The sequence below is a fragment of the Polyodon spathula genome, chromosome 16 (assembly GCF_017654505.1).
Source record: "Polyodon spathula isolate WHYD16114869_AA chromosome 16, ASM1765450v1, whole genome shotgun sequence".
NCBI lineage: Eukaryota > Metazoa > Chordata > Actinopteri > Acipenseriformes > Polyodontidae > Polyodon > Polyodon spathula.
Window position 1 is genome coordinate 28200910 of NC_054549.1, and position 15853 is coordinate 28216762.

A 15853-nucleotide genomic window follows, 5' to 3' on the forward strand; every position below is an offset into this window, starting at 1 on the left:
ATTACTTCAGTGACAAAATCAGCCATTTATTAAGAATTATTTATGACACCTGGAAATTACTTAATTTTGTTGAATGTACAAAATGTTTTTGGTTTGTTAAATAAATTAAACTGTGCAAGAAATTACTGAAAATCATCTTCACATTTCTAACATCTACTGAATTAGTGAAAAGGACAAACGCCAAGTGTATTTAGAATGATTGTTACTATTATTTGCTAGTAATTATTAATTACTGGTACTAAAAATATATGTAATTATTTGAGTTTCGAGTGTAACTGAACTGAACTCATTAATTGTGGTTAGCTCATTTACAATAAACAAAATGAGCATGTGCACTACACTCCAACAGATACTGCCCCCAAATCTTTTGGATAGAATATTGTATTCTGCTGTTTTCTTTAGGGCAATTTATAGTTTGCCAGGAAAACAAATTTGTCACTCATTCCATCTTAACACTAGATTCAACTAACTTGTACTTTCCCATATCTTGCCAATGGATAAACCTCACAAGGTTAAAACCGATGACACCAGCATGAAACCAATGGAGACAGCAACAAACTGACTTCTGGGAGGTATTCAAAATGACACTCTACCCCCAAAGACTAAAGATGAGCCAGGCGAGTGGGACAAGACATTGTAGTTCAGTGATCAAGGGAAAGAAGCAACAGCCAGTAAATCCTAGGACCCCATCCCTAGCTCAGCTACTGACCCACAACTGAGTGACCTCAGGCAAGCCTCCTTGTGCTTCAATCGTCCCTCAGCTGTAAAACTGGATGAAGGTGGAATATTTAAGAAGGTGTCATCCATTGTAACCCCCTTTCCTCCGGCCATACAGGGACACTAGTCAGAAATGAAATAATTCCATCTTTCAAACCATTCTGAACTCACTGAGCTTCAGTGTGATTCTTTTGGAGATAGTTAATTCTGATTTGTTAAATGTATTACCAGCCCATCTAATTCTTGTGGTAAAATGAATTCCCAGCACTAAGAATATTCAATAATATATCAGCCAAATCATGACACACAAAACTGTGGGACATATTCCCTGAATATGATAATAATATATTGATGTGTATTACAAATGTAACTGGAATAATTAATGAAACTGTGCGTCTTGAGAAACAGGGCAAACTGCTGCGTCTTCAGAAGAGGCCTCTTTCTTCCAGACATACTCAAATATGTGACCTACTGAACGAGGTGACCGGGGCTAGGTGGTGCCTGGGCTGGATTAGGCTGAAAGAACAGTTGAATTATGTATAGATAATTCACACGTTCAACCACAATCGTTCTGAAGCAAGGAACACATAAACTAGTGATGTCCAGTGCAGGGGTCGGCAACCTCAGCGTAACCTAGGGCCACTGTGGCGGCCCATAAAACGGCTTCTCGGCCGCCACCAACAAAACAGAACTATTTCTAACTCAATTGTCAGGTTGTAATACCTGCACAATACCAACAAACTTACAGAAACACACTGGACAAAGCATAGAGTACAATTATATTGTATTTATTTTAAAAAAATGGAAATCTTTGAACAAAGGCATTACCGCTATACCACTGCTATCGTCTCTTCAGTCAACAATCTTAAACCACACAGAATTCACAATGTAAAACCACACAGAATTCAAACAGTGCTTATCTGTGCAACAGCAAAGATAAATAACTATTTAAATGGGTTTAATTTACATTTACTAGCTGTCCGTTACTTCTGTGTTTCTAAAAGAAAAAAAAACTCCAACGAAAAATAAGTGCGCAAATAGTATTTATACATTTTGCTCCCATCAAGGGAAAAGAAAACATTTCTCTTAAATTAAAACAAATAATTGATTTAGTTTGGCCAACTTCACCTCCGTCGTTCCGCTGGCTCAGCACTTCGCATACAGTTAATGCATAAGCATTGATTACGTACTTCCACGTGATGTTGGCTGCGTGCCTTGGAACTGTTGCCTAACAACCACTGACAGACTGTGTGCAGTGTCAGAAAATCACTCCAGCAACAACACAGAAGCTGGCTGCGCAAGTGCCAAAGCGGCGGATCTAATTAATGTTTTTTTAAATGTAATACATTGATAAAGAAACTCAGAGGGGCCTCCACCAAACCTCAAATGGGCCGTCATTGGCCCGCGGGCCACCATTTGCCGACCCGTCCCAGTGGAAAAGGACATTAAAACATAAAAGGACTGGGAGTTTAAAGAGGCAAGATATACAAATGACCTCAAGAAAGTAGCTACTCAGCAGAGTGAAAAGACTATAAACATGAAAGCAAAACTAAACATTTTGCGCTCCACATTAAATGGTAAACAAGGTGCTGTCACTCTGCTAAGCAAAGCTGCAACTCTGGGACTCTGCCTGAAAAAAAACCCAAGAAGAGGAGGCAAGCTGTAAGCGACTCAATACCACAAGCAAAGAGACTGAGGCTCAGCTGTAAAACTTAAAAGTTATCAGACAAACCAGTCTGGGTCAGCTGTACACCAAAAACCAAAAACCACAGTATCCAAAAGAAACTGTTCCCTGCTACCTGCGTAGCTAAAATATTCAGCGAAGAGGACAGAGCGGACGGGCGCTGTTTCCTATACCGAGGACTGAAGACTTTGCAGCTGTTTGTTGACTCTATCAAGGCTGCTGAGGTTGATCTAATGTAGGATTAAAGAGGAGAGCCTTTTGTACTAGACACTTCAATAGACTGGGTTTCTAAACCAGCGGACAAAAAAGTCTAAGCTTCAAGGAAAGTCTAAGCTTTAATTAACTGTAACACATTCACATAGAATCGAACTGTTAATTATTTAGTTTGCACACTTTGCTTTGAAGTACCTTTTAGGGAAACGAATGAACTAACTACAGTGTCTATACAAAGTCTACACCCCCTTGAACTTTTTTTCACATTTTGTTGTGTCGGTGCCTCAGAGTTTCATGCATTTAAATGAGGATTTTTTCCCCACTTATCTACACACCATACTTCACACTGTGAATGGGTAAAAAGTTTTTATTGAGAATAAAATTATATCTTAAAAATACAAAAGATCATAACTGAAGGATCATAATTGTATAAGTCTCCACCCCACTGACTTAATACTTGGAAGCACCTTTGGCAGCAATTATAGCTATGCGTCTGTTGGAATAGGTCTCTACCAACTTTGCACACCTATCTTGGGGAGCGTTGATGGACAGCAATCTTCAAGTCATGCCACAAATTTCAATTGGATTTAGGTCGGGGCTCTAACTGGGCCACTCAAGGACATTTACCTTTTTGTTCCTTAGCCGCTCCAGTGTAGCTTTGGCTGTATGTTTTGGGTTGCTGTCATGCTGAAAGGTGAACTTCTGTCCCAGTTTCAGCTTTCTTGCAGAGGGCATCAGGTTTTCCTCAAGGACTTCTCTGTACTTTCCTCTATTCATTTTCCCTTCTATCCTGACAAGTTTCCCAGTCCCTGCTGATGAGAAACATCCCCATAACATGATGCTCCCACCACCATGCTTCACAGTAGGGATGGTGTTCTTTGGGTGATGAGCTGTGTTGGGTAACACTTCGCATTTAGGCCAAAAAGTTCCATTTTAGTTTTGTCAGACCACAAAACTTTTTGCCACATGCCAACAGAATCTTTTTTTTTCATACTTCAAACGGGATTCAAGGTGGGCTTTCTTGAGTAATGACTTCCTTCTTGACACCCTATCATACAAGCCAGATTTGTGGAGTGCTTGTGATATTGTTGGCACATGCACACTTTGACCAGCCTTGGCAGTAAAAGACTGTAGCTCTTGCAAAGTTTGCACTGGCCTTTTGGTAGCCTCTCTGATCACTCTCCTTCTTGCTCGGTCATCCAGTTTGGAGGGCCTGATCTGGGCAGGGTCTTGGTGGTGGACCGTGCTCCAAGGGATATTCAAGGCCTTTGATATTTTGATCTGTGCCTTTCAACAACTTTGTCTCGTTGTTCTTTTGAAAGCGTCTTGGTGCTCAGGGAGTCTTTGCTTTGAAATGCACTACCCAGCAAAGGAAACCTACTGGAACTGCTGAATTTATCCTGAAATCATGTGAACCATTACAATTTAACACAGGTGGAGGCCACTTAACTTGGTGTCTGATTTTAAAGGCGACTGGTTACACCCAAGCTAATTTAGGATTGTCATTACAAGGGGGGTGGACACTTATCCAACCAAGCTATTTTGTTTTTTATTTTTTATTAATTTTCTACAAATTTCTAGAATATTTTTTTTCACTTGGAAGTTGTGGGGTAGGATGTGTAGATACATGAAAAACAAAAAAATAAAAACAAAAAACAAACCTGTTTTAATGCATTTTAATTCCAGGCTATAAAGCAACAAAAGGTGAACATTTTGAAAGGGGGTGTAGATTTTCTATAGGCACTGTATATGTAATCTACCTCATATTGTTGTATGAAGAATATTTTTAAAAGTAAACTTGCCATATCCTTAATCTATATACCATTAATAAGCTTAATATGATATAATCTAGAATTGTCTGCATTTTTCCAGTTTGGACATGAAGCTTTCTCAGTCCACTTTCAGAAGGCCAAAGACTGAAAAATGCAGGTTTTGATTCTCTGTTTCATGTTTGTTTTTTAAACAGCTCTTGTCAAATCTCCTGGGGAAATAAACTGGTCCCAATTAGGGAAGGCATTATGATAAGAATGAGTTATTTGCCGATGTGATAATAATTTTGAAATGATATAGTTGGTGTGGGGCTATGGCAAGGACTATTACTTTTAAGCCAATTACTTTGTATAAATCCTGCTGTAGTACTGTCAAGAAACATACATCACAGTTCATATACCTTCAGCTAAGGACACATTGCTATGATTGTGGTCAATTACCAAGCAAGAATATCTGCAGTGGTTTTGTGTGTGTGTGTGTGTGTGTGTGTGTGTGCGCGTAGGGATCCATTTTTAAAATACATATTTATGCATTTTTTTGCACTGGAAAGTATTAGGACATTTCAAAAGCCACCATTGTATTGAGAGCTTCAAGATTCTGAAGTTCAAAGGGTCTCTACTTAAGCGATAGTGCCCATCGACGAAGGCCCTACCGTGTGGTAGTTGACCGCGACTGGAGTCATGCGTCCCGAGCCGAAGTCAAGGGCACTGTCAAAAGTCATGGTAGAGCCTTCATCGAGAGAGCACAAACTTGTGTCCTTATAAGGGACGTACTTATTGAATTATATCATTTTTTAAAATCCTCAGGTGAGTCACTGTAGTTACCGTGTGTTTAAACCTGGTTCCCAACGAGACATAAACGTGACTCCATGTAGCCATATAGAGGCAGTGTGTTGTTTTTTTTTTTAGGCTGAACAATATTACAACCTTTACCTTTTCCAATATATCTCTCATATCATTGTCACATCAGGAGACAGACAAATGACAAGACGTTGTGTCATAAACTACTGATTTTTTAATTGGATTGCTAACGTTTGGCAATATGAAGCTTGATATTTACGCTTAATTTACTCCAAGTAGAAAACAAAAAAAAATACACTAGCATGCTCAAATACTTACCCGATAGCAGATGGCACACTTAAACATTTCAATTGACAGCTCTGTTGTATACTGGTAGTCCCAAGTAAGGCATACCAATGTACCTCTTTCTGTAAAATGTAATTCGGAATTGCAGTTCTATACCCACTGCGCTGCCTTACCCTGCAATACACTTCACCTTGAATAATATTCAGCGTCTGACTTAATTGGATTGTGAATTACACCACGAATTGTATTTGAATGCCAGTCCCATCGTTTCAATTAAAGAGTATTAAAAGCTTACATCCTTAAGTGCAAACGCATTAAACCATTACTGCCTTCATGTTCGGTTAGAATTCATATCTGCTGAAATAGCACGGCCCGGTTGGACAAAAATAATAATAATAAAAAAAAAAGTATTATTGTTAAAAGAGCAGCGCTGTATCAGATTTTAATTTTTGACAACTAAACAAGCCTTTCCATTTCATTATACTCTGAAAAAAAAGATGAATAGTGTTCCTGAATTCTTTCTTCTGACAGATAAGAAACTGTACTTTAATTTAAAATAAACTCTACGTTCATCAGAGAGGAAAGGGTACTGATAGCAGAGGATTTTTAATAATGGAGTCTGAAAATCCAAGCAGAAAATTGCCTTTCCCTGAGACCCAGCACTGAGCTCATTGAAGCAAATTGAAGGTGAGGTCTTTAATAAATGATTAGCCTCTACTTTATTAACTAAGTTCTGGTAGATAATGAGCAGCCAGTGCTGTGTTTTAAATGTATTTGTGGCAAATAGTTAAATGTTGAAGGATTAAGCATACCTTGGCAACGTTACATTAGCAGCAGTTACAGTTTCTTCATTAGTACCTAGTGTTTTCAGACATTTTCTAGTTTGTTTTGATGTTTTGATGTTTCTGTGATACAGAGCCTGGGGTGGGATAAGAGAGAAAAAAATACATATCTTGTGCGCATGTCTTATTACCTCGTGGTCACAAAATACTATGACACTATCTCATTCCTACAAGATATTAAATCGTGCGCACAAGATATTAACTCGTTCTCACAAGATATTAAATTGTTCCCACAAGATATTCAATCCCATGTTTTTCTTCTCTCATGTCCTTTTCCCGGGCTCCGTACTATAAAGGCTTGTGAACTATGTAACTTACAACTGCCTTGTTGGATACATTTTAAATTTTGCATACAGGTCCATAATGATGGCGGAATGAAATAGACACTGATAACAAAGGGTTCACCCAAAACACACACTCTGACTAACAATATATCTGAGAAAAAAATAATTTTCTAGGCAAACACCTTTCTAATAACACCACCATAGTAGCACTACTAAACAAACAAACAAAGACTCTCATTATAAGAACAATTGTAAAGCCTTTTAAATACAACTGGCAGACCTGAAACCAGCAGAGCCTTTACATGTTTGGTGGGCGCAAGATGGCATGAAATCTAGACTAATCCACTCTGCTTCCTATTCCATCTGTAAGTCTGTAAGCCCCTTTGAAATTCCAACTGTAGGCAAACTCCAGAGATTTTGGCAAGTTATACAGGTCTTATACCCACATCTGCCCATTGGAAAGAATGACTGGCAATGTAAAAAATATTGAATAAGACAGGACCAACCATAAGATAAGAAGCCTTGGCTCTTGAGACAATAGCACATACCTTTGTGTGCAATACATCCCAAATAACGTATTGCATGGCTTAATATGGCTGTTCCTTCATTCTGTAAGAATTATTACAGTGGGATGACCTTGCGGTTGGAAGCTAGGAAACAGCATGTGTATGTGCAGTTGGATGATGGGGCTGCATTCTGTTGTGGTGTTGATAAATGTTGGTTTTGCAAAGCCAGGACAGTTGGTGCCGTTTATAATGAATGCTTTCGTTGGAAGGCAAAACAAAAGCTGGGTTTGCTAATTGGCTTCCAATGCCTCTTCTGTCACATAAACTGCATAGTATGAACTTTACAGAGACTAACTTGCACACTGCACTGCTAACTGTGCATCTATACCTAAATTCACACCAAGCAACAGACGTTCTTTAGAATAAAAGAGCAGCTGTGGTACATTTATAACCACCACTCTGAGAAGTATAAATAAATGTACTGTTTATTATTCTTTGCAGTACAGCGAAATGTATTTTATTTCTTACTGTACCGATCACTAATTCCATTCAGGAACTTTTGAAAGTGTTCTTCGAGAAACCGTTTGGAAATACCTGTCAGCATCTCAGCTATCATCCCTCAGATCTGCTGACTTGCTGATTGTGACTGAAAATGACTTTCAGCTTTTGTATATGGAAAAAAAAAAATCTTACTGGAGCAATTTGCGCCCTCTATAAAACCTGATAACATTTTACCACAGAACTGGGGATAACGTCAGTCAAAAAAGTGGTGCACTCACTCCTGTAGCTGCAAATGACATTTAACGTGTTTATAGTGCTTGCAGTCATTACGAATGGTTCTTTGAGCACTTTGACCTGAGTTCATCAGCAGCAATTCTGCCTGGCACAGGCTAGATCAGCAAAGTCCCTGTCATTATAAGAGTCATTTACTGAACACCTACTTTTCAATTCAGTTTCCTATCACCCTGTAAAATACACAGCAGCAGAAACTGCTTATCTAGCCAGTGTTACATGGTTTAAAAAGTGTCTGGTAACTAGAACTCAAGAGCTGTTCCTGAACCCAAGTCAAAATCACCCGAACAGAGTATATAAACCAATTTAATAAAATACAGTATTTGAGTAATTGCAGCAAGAGCCCTCAGAATGATTGTAAATGTCAGAAAAAGATGAGAGGACAGAACAAAATGTATATGTCATTTGAAGCTATTAACTTATTTAATGATTATGCATGTAAAGAGCTCTTTGAAAGCTCTGTCTACCTGACACTATCACAGGCACTTACTAGTCTTAATATTGAATATGTCACATTTAGTTGGTGCATTGATATGACAAGTAAATTGTTTATTAAGAGATAATACAGCCATATTTCAATGAAGTACTGCTGTAATACACAAACACCAAGCAAATAACTATAAAACACATAGATTACATTTAAATACTTATAAGCCTTATAAAAATTAAAATTAAACAATTCAAAATGGTTTAAGTTAATGCTACCCAGGCACACTATTTAGCTTATTCCATCATGAGTAACACGCATGAAAAAATATCCCAGCTGTATATATTTTTTAAAATGAAACAGCAATTTCAGGTCAACACTTCATAATGAAAACTTGAGATGCTGTGCAGTTTCAGTAACAGGAGAAAAACTAGCAGGTGATAATGTCTGCCGAGCTGAAGTGGTACCCAATTTATTTTTTTCAGATAGAGACTGATGAGGTGCGTGTTCAGGAGATGAGATCACAAATCTAGCTGCTTTGCAAAGAAGACTTAAGGCTCCTGAGGGCGTATTCAGTGATAGTGTGATAATTAAGCCACAGATACACTGTGGGTCTTTATCTCAGTCGTAGTTTGGGATACATCCACAGTAGTAATGACTGGCTCAAACAACAGACCAAAAGTTGAGGCTGGTCTTTCCCCAAGATTATTTCCACTTCATAGATCAACTGACACTTCACAATTGCCTTGCCAAAGTTTACGAGAGAAGAGCCATAAGAAACAGGATCAAGTGTACAAATTAAGTCAGTCATATGGTCGATAACAACATTTTCAACCTCAGTTAAAGATCAACATGATAATCATGATTACCTTAAATCATGTTCTAATAAAGGATGACCCAGTTGGCAGTTCTTTCTCTCTGTCTGCTTTTTGCTTTATTTTTAACCATACCACCATTCTGTCCCACAATGGGAGGGAGGAGTCAAAGACATTCTCTGATGCCCAATTTAACTACATGGCCCTTAACATCTCTCTCCCCAGAATCTTTTTATGGACAAATATGGTGATGTTGATAATTTTTACATTTAAATATCAGAAACATGATTATTGCAGATAACACAATCAACAATCATTTTCCAGTACAATAAATAATCAATATCAAAATCAATAATATCACGATAAATCGAGTATTAAACCCTAGTCAGTCTAATAAGAGATTCAAAACTATCAGTTTCATGGAAGAGTACATAACACACAAGTAAAAAAAAAGTTACTTACAAAAGAACAGGAGTCTTCAATACAGTATATCTCATGCTTAAATAATGTCCTTACCAGTTAGATCAGCGGTTTTCTAGATATCTGTGCTGATATACACCCCCACTACGGTAAATTCTCATTACCAGGGAAATGCATCCCCTGCAGGGGGATAATTAATGCTCTGTTGTATTATAAAACTGCTTGTTTAAATATGATCATTAGCTTGTCATTACTCTAACCTAAGGAAATTAGGTTAGTAGCTGATGATTCAGCTACATTGGATTCATTGGAAACGGATGTAAATGGAGTTTATACAGTATCAGAATTACTGCTGCTAATGTTTCTCTGTCTTCATTTTTTTTTCTTTTTTTTTTTTTTTTTTTTTTTTTTTTTTTTTAATTTAACAGTTTTGTATTTTTGTAACTGTTGTCTGTTTGTAACTTGTCTTCACTTTGCCCCAGGACGACATTGAGATGTTACAGCACGTTGGTGTCTTGTGATATTAAGTAAGCAATTATGGCTTGAAATATAGACTCTGCCACAACAAATCTAGATCACTCGCCCTGCGAGACCTTGTTAAGAGCCATGTTTCTTGCATGCCGCCTGTTCAATTGAATGTTTACATTCATATATGAACTACAGTAGGAGCCCATACTTCTAAATAGGCTACTCTTTCTAAAACTTAGAAAAAGATTGTTTCAGTGTAGCGTCACAGTTGGTATCCAAATAAAAGCTGCGTTCCTGTTTCCTCAATATCAGGGCGGAGTTTCAGGCGTAGAGGGGAGCTTGTATTCAGATACCAACCCCTGATGCATAACTGCTGAACAGTTTTCCTTGCTGATCTAAGTTCCAGAAAATATATGTAATTCGGATATTTACAGCCCATGATATTTGAAAGGGTGAGAAAGGGTGAGATACTGAAAAAGGATAGATTTACAGTATTTCCTTTCAATTCGCTCCCCACCCCATCGCTGAATTTCACATAAATTCACATCTGCTTTACATTCAGCTCTGCTCAACAGGACTATTTTGGTGGTTATTTTTGCAATTGATCCAATATAGGTCTTTTGTATTATTATTATTATTATTATTATTATTATTAGTCACGTTCAGGAACGGCTCTTCTTTTCTAGTTGCCTGCCATAGACATATGTAACATTGGTTAGTTAAAACACTGGCTACACTAGTCCATGTTGACTATGTCTTTAACAGGCAACTATGACAGAAGAGCAGCTCCTTAGTTCAGGTAAAAGCATCTTAACATAGACTATACATGTTTTAAAAAGCACCATACAGGTCTATGTACAATTTAAAAAAAAATACAAAAAATAAAAATGTAAATTGAAGCTTCTTTAATTGTTAACAACATTGATGAATGCATCGGCTCAAGCGTTTGTCTAATTGACTATCCGACATCCATATAGCCGGGACTCTCTCCTTCACCTAGGTGACCTTCCACACTGAGGCAGTGGGCAAGGTGGCGCAATACAATGGTTCAGTATCAAAGTCAGGCCTGCAGTTTTCATTCAGTGTGCAAACAGAACAGCACAGATCCCTGAGAATGATTACAACCATCACTCCTTTAACCAGCACCAGTGTCACATCATGCACTCTTGAACCGAGAGACAACTTTACTTAATGAAGGCTTTTACCTCTGAATTGAGTCTCAAATAGACTGGTTAACAGTACTGGTATTGTTGGTTAGGTTGGCCCATTGAACATCACTCTTGTTAATGTCACTCTCCACTTATTATCACCACTTTGAAATATCCTCAGCAGATTACAATGGGTTAATGAGGACACGTTCCTGATAATATCACTGTTGTTATTCCTCTTGACATACACTGATTTCCACCCTGCTCAATATCACTTTAGGGAAACAAAAGATTAAAAGTTTACACGTAAAGTAAATTATTGAAATGTTCTGATATATAAAGCAGCATCATACAGCATACAGAAGACTGCAAAATGTGCTTTTACAGCTTACACTTTAACACAATTTCTGTGTATTTAATGCTGTATTTTGGAGGTTACTGATGAACTCCTGATAAAGTCAACTGTACTTATTGTAACCACTTTTGTTCATTTCCCTTGAAAGGCTATTAACAGTACCTTGTTTAAATGTGTTATTAAAAAGACAAGGTGCCAGTAACCGGGGTGAAGTAAAATGGTTCCTTTCCTTTCCAGTGGTTCGTTTTCCACACTGTAAAGGCCTGCAAATGTTAGTATTTTAACTCCTGTATCTGTCAGTCTAAGCATTCATTTGTTGCTTGGTAAGACAGCCTTTTTCTTTAAGAGTTACCAGCTGGAACTATGAAGAAACTCCCTGCTAAACACCTTAATAGAGCCAATCATTACAGCCAAGTTAGGAGTCAACACCCTCAGCAGTAGAAGCGGTTATGACTCAATACTGTGGAATTGTTAAGTAACTCTTTAGGGTGTGCAAATGAAGTACTGCTACTGTCGGTAAGCCTCCTGCTGCATTTACTAATGCAGCTTCAAAATACAACTGTGATCTTCCATATGTAAAAAGTTACAACGGAACTGTATCTTTATATATACAGTAGTATAAATCTATATTTGTAAATGTTAATTCCAAGTAAATGCAATTTGATTTATTTGTCCACCTTTCCCTTGGCTTTCTATGAGGCTTGCAATGATGTTGAGTGGTTCTGTTGATCCAGTATTGAGTTATTATCATTTCCTCCTGTCTTTGAGCTAAACTGAGAACTAAAAGAAACTCATGTTATCAGACTTCCTCACTCCATTCAAATCACTTGACAAAATGGTCTTCCAACATCTACTCACCCACACTAGACTTTACTTAGAATAGGTTGGGCCAGCATAGTTGAAAGGTCACATGGGTGAATGGAATGAGTCCAGTGCTAGGTAGTTCAAATTCTCCAGACAAGCTCTATACAGAGAAAAAAAATATGACAACTCAATACTGGTGTGCAAGAACTCAGAAGCAAGACAAGGAAAGGAAGAAGCTCATGAATCGAAATTGTAAACAACATTCACCATAGGCGCTGCATTAAGAAAGGCTGATGTTAATAAATACATCCTAGCCTCTTAAGCCTACAAATCAAAAAGGAATTTACACTAGTTTAGTTTTTGTCACCCCTCCCCTCTCCAAATTGGAATAACAGGAACCAGAGGATACAATTATGCTAAAGACACCTCCGAGACCACTTCAGTCTCGATCAAATGCATGGATTGTAAATGAACTGCTGAAATCCTTCATCACATCAAGTCCATAAATCCAAAAACTTTCATCTCTAATTCTTGCTAATTAGGATGAAAAGGACGGAGGATGGTAACTAACTCCAGAAAAAGAAAAAACAAAAACCCAAGAGAGAGAGAGAGAGAGGAGAGAGAGAGAGATATGTATCCAAATTGAAACAGTCACATCTACATGACGATGTGACCTCTTATCCACTTTTGTAGGCAAGGCAATTGTTAAGTATCTCTAATCCTGTACAGCAAATCACTGAAATGTTAAAGCTGGATTGGAAAGAGACAGCGTCAAAGAAAGGTGAAGCGTTTGGAGTCCAGTATTATGGGAATGGTGTAGTAAGTGCATTAATAGTGTTCAGAATGAAAAGGCATTTTCTTTCCTGCACCTTGAGAGATTATAGTGTTGTCTCTGCTAAACCGTGCCTGTGTCACGGCTCTCAGAGTGTCTGTGAGTAAATTAAAAAGAAGAGTGGCCAGCTTTTACTGAGCTGGACTGGTGTGCTCTGAAACAGATCAAGATTTCTTAGAAAGAAAATACTGGTGTCAGTGCAGAGAAATACAAAGTAGCTGACCTTCCACCACAATCCCACAAGCCATTTCTACCATTTGCTTAACTGTATATTTACTTAGGGCTAGAACACTGTATATCCCTGTGAACAGGCTGGCTGTATGGGTGACATCAGGCCAGAAAGTACACAGACAGGCAGAACTGGCAGGAGAAACAGACGCTTCGGCTGTGTTTATTGCAAATAAAAAGTTTAAACAGACAAACACTTTGTAAAAGAAAACGGCGCGTTGGCCAAAACAGACAAAACGAACAGACACTAACCAACAGGGACGAATACTAAACAAACAAGTACCGTAGCAATTGCTTATTATTTATTTATTTTTTATTTACTCTCCTCACTTTCTCCCATTCTTTTGCCCTGAACACAGATCCGAGTGAGTAAAATGTGCATCTATATACACTGTTGTGCCAGGATTCAATTACCAATTAATTATTCACTTGAATCCCAGCACGTGAACTAAATTGTGCAGTCCTGTGCTCACATACTTTATCTGCATGTGAAGTGATTATGCAATCCCATGCCTAAATACAACTATATCCATTTTAAATCACTTGTGCTACACAAACCCATTTATATCCCGTGCACCAACATCTAAACACCAACATTAAAACACCACACACAACACAACACAAAATACACACAGGGGGGAGCACACTGCCACAATTCCTTACAAAGTAGTTACTGTGAGAGTGAGTGATGCACTGGAAAACTGGTTTAGGAACACACGTTTTGCCTATTTTCCCTCTCAAAAAGTACCTTAAATATACAAGGATCCAGAATCCCAAATCTATTATATATAAACACAGTTACAGAGTAAGTAGCTTCAAGTTTCATAGCTCCAGTATATAAAACTAGATCAGCCAAAGCATCTTTACAGAAATAACAGCCAGCACATACCTGTGATCTGATACACTGATGGAGTTTCCTTTGTTTTGCAATCAATGTATTTTAAACTGAGCTAAACAATGTATTTTTCAAACACACGCACATTTTAACATGCACTATACACAAGCGCAGAGACTACTTAACCAGAAGCAGCCACTAACATACCCACAGCTGACTGGTTTGTAGACATACCAGTTCCGATTCCCCTTATGTCAGAAGCACTTAACAACACCTGCCTCATGCATTGCTGCTGCATTTCAAAGAGTAACCAGCTGCAGAGGAGCTGCCTAAATACTGTGGTGCAGTCAGTTACCAGGTGCAACATCTAAAAGAGCAGTACACATCTGCACAGGAAATGTAGAGAGAACAAGGTTCTACTGCAGTTCTAATTAACTCAATACAACCCTCAAGTTGTACTCCATTCTACATGTATTTCACCAATGTGGAGGGGCAATTAAAAAGGCAAAACAGAATGCTATTCTACATCAAAAATGTAGAATACAACCCTAGGCAACAATGATATAACACTGTAGGTAGACCTCCGCTTAGAATGCTGTGCCAAGTTCTGGTGACTGCAAAACAGACATTATTGAAAGAGTTGAACAGAGAAACACATTAATTGTATCAGCTACTAAATGAAGATAAAAAATTTTTTACGCATTTTACTATTTCAGTAAATTAAACAATTATCCTTTGATCACTCTACTTTGAAATGCCTGCATGACTGCTACAAGGTGAAAAGCTGTCATAACCAACAACATACACTGCCATTGTCAAACTGCCATATGAAAAAGTGCAGTATAAATAGAAGAGAAGTCAAGCTGTTCTAGAAGTTGCCATTTTTTATCTAGTTGCATTCTTCTTTAGATCCGCTTCACTGGTCCCATGAAGTCAGCTGGATGCACTCCATGGTTTTGCTTCAGCTGCATGCATACAGAAGCTTCAACATGTGTTTAAGAATGCTTTTTACCTATTGGTAGTTTTACCTATTCAAATGCTCAGCTGATATAAACATGCATACAATCCCCAGCTCCCCTGCACTGTCCCTGCACTAATGATGATGAAATGGTTGATGACGTTTTATGCATTGCAGATCACAAGAGGTGTTTTTTCACTATGCAGTACCTTTAAAAGGCTCATTGCAGTGAAGCTCGTTATTCTAATCATTGTATTCTATAGATGCATGCAATACGATTTTGGTACTGACAAGCATGTTTTACTAGGATATTTATTAGGAAGCAATATGGTAATAAATGCAGATAAATTACATTTTATCATAGCACTGCATGTAGCTCCTCCAAATAATCCTTATATGCCTTGTATATCGAAGTCACAAAAAAAAAACCAGAGGGGGCGAGTGCGCCTTGAGCAATGGATTAAAGATGCACAGACAGAAATAACATTAAGCTGAAAGAAATTGTGTCTGGAGTAATAAATGCAGGCATAAGAGTTATTGAATATTTAAAACAGACAGAGCGCTAACAAGTGCCAGTAAGCCCGTCCCTAAACTGCTGTTTTTTTGCTTTTTTATGGTTTTTCCTTTTCACTCCAGTATGGAAATGTGATAGCCGAATATACCGTAGTTT

General features: G+C 38.0%; 1 protein-coding gene across 2 annotated transcripts in view; it reads right to left on the minus strand.

The window, feature by feature from the left end:
• Nucleotides 1-15853, minus strand: part of LOC121329358 (MICOS complex subunit mic25a-like) — a 109320-nt gene that overhangs the window by 37707 nt on the left and 55760 nt on the right. The gene's annotated exons all lie outside the window — the stretch shown is intronic.